Raw genomic sequence first — 2,469 nt, 5'->3', positions numbered from 1 at the left:
ATTATGATAACGTATATATATCTCTTATAAAGTATGCAATTTTGTCGCTTAAACATTCAAAAGATAAGAAAAAGTCTAAAAAAATTTTTATTTTTGTTTATACTCCTTTTATCTTTAAATTTTTGAATCAACTTCTGTGTAATTTGTGCAATGAATCTGTCATTTATTTAAATCTTTTTTTTAGAAATACATCACAACACCGTGTTTTTACATTGTCATTTTGCAAAACGAATAAAGCAAAAGAACTTCCAAGCAAAGCGACAACTCACTTTTCCATTGACCATCAAAAATATACAATTTTTTATTATTAGTTTGATTTTTAGTTAAATAACTAATAGATACTATATTATTTATTTTACAAATAAAAAACTTGGACAAAGTATGTGTTATAAATACTCAACAACACCATCAAATGCAATCTACATGTGGGTTGAAAACTGATTTGTAACTCATGTTTACATGGTTTTAAAAGTTGATATTTTTAAATGAATGATGTTACTTCAAACTACACTGTTTATTTACTTGTTTTAATAAAAGACAATGCATTCAATAAGTGGTGTTAACAAGTTTGTTAAGTAATTTTGTAAAATAAAACTGAACAACATATATTTAATTAAAATTTATAAATTGACAACAAATTTTTTAATATAAAACTTGCTCGCTTTTATTTTTGTTTTTCTTTGCACTTGGTAAATAATTGATTATTTTGATAATTTAATAATATGGTTGGTTTTACTAAACTGTATTCCAAAACTCTGTACCGTTTCCAAAATTTATATAAACCCTTCACCCCAATTTCCCATTATTTACTATTTTTTATTTGTTTTATTTTTTATTTTACTTTTTTATTGAACCAACACAGTACACACTTCAAAACCCTTAAAAACTAATACAGTTTCAATTATCAAACAAAAAATCGGGAAATCACCCAAATATCGGGTAAATCTTTCCCGATTTTCCAGGTTCGTTATTTTGTTTTTTACGAGTAAATATTTGAACAAAAAATGAGGGTTAAGCAAAGGAAAAAATATTTAGAAATTATTTGTTTAAAAAATCGGGGTGTCCCAGTACAGAGTTTTGAAAAACAGTTTATATTTAAAATATAATAAAATAAGTAGTCAATTCCCGAAATATTGAAAAAGTATTTAAATACACATTTAACAGGAAGTGTTTTTTTAAATGTTAATTAGGTGTACAAAGTTAAGACATAATTAAATTTATTTAAATTAATAACGACAAATTTTAAATGAATCAATTAAGTTGATAGACTACAACAGTCTTGGGTGTGAATTTATTGTTATCAGTCAACTCATTATCATTGGCGGTGTAATTTGATACATTGCAATAACTTCCATTAACATTTTTCTTGTACAGGCAAATATCATACCCTCCACCAAATATAAAAAGTGCTGAATTGTCTTGAGAACAAATACAAAATTCATTTTCAGGATAAACTCCACTCTTTTCAAATTTTCTTGGATTCAAAGCGCCATTTCTCATAAGTGAAAAGATGTAAGAATTGCCACCGTTGAGCCATTTGTTAACAGTATTGATATTGCCAGTAAAAACTCCACCAAACTTGTTGTGGTTTGTGTCTTCTATTAAAAAGCACAAGTTGCTTTTGTTAATGACCTTTTCAATAAACACGGAGTTGTTTTGTGACCAGTCGTCTTTGTCCGAGTCAAACACAACACTTCCAATTTTCATTCCTGTCAACTTTTCAATTGTATTTCTCTCTGTAAGTGAAATGTGTTCTGGTCTTATTCTTTTTACTTTTTTTCGTATATGTTTTTCTTTTTCGTCGGTTTGTTTTTTTGAATTAATAAACTTTTTAATTTCATCAATTTGTAAATTTTTGGTTTTAAAAATTTCATCAATTTTGTCTTGATATGGTTTTGTGTCTATTTTGTATTTTTCATCAAGAAGTGCAATTCTAAGATTGCAAATATCAAACAGCTTCTCGTTGTCGTTTTGTGTTAAAAATAAAGCCAACTCACTTTTGATGGTGTTTGATGTGTTGTTCAAATTGGTGACAATTGTGTTGAGTGAAGTTGTGATATTTTTCTTTCTTTCAAAAACTTCATCAAGTCTGTCGAAGTGTCCCTCTGCATTTTCAATGCGTTGTGCAATGTCAATTGACTTGTCGTCAAAGTAGGTGTATTCTTTTTTTAATGCGAGAAAGTCTGAAACTGCCTTTGCTGCGTTTGTGCAAAGTGTTGAAAGGGTTTTCAAATCGTTTTCCATTGTATGTAAATAGAGTTTGTTTTTTTAATTTTTAAATTGTTTTTAAAATATAATTAATAATAAAGTATTTTATATTTTATAATTAATTATAAAGAAATGTTGTTTATAAATTATTTCAATTCTTTCAGGTGGTTTCCAAAATCACAATGCTAATTACCCACGTTATTATTTTATAACCAAAATGCTTATCATTCTTTATAAATTCGTTCGTTATAATACCACATT

Source organism: Entamoeba invadens (genome assembly GCF_000330505.1).
Source record: "Entamoeba invadens IP1 unplaced genomic scaffold scaff_1105074725519, whole genome shotgun sequence".
In the NCBI taxonomy this organism is placed as follows: domain Eukaryota; phylum Evosea; order Mastigamoebida; family Endamoebidae; genus Entamoeba; species Entamoeba invadens.
The sequence above is the reverse complement of the archived record's forward strand: the minus strand, read 5'-3'. Positions refer to the sequence as shown.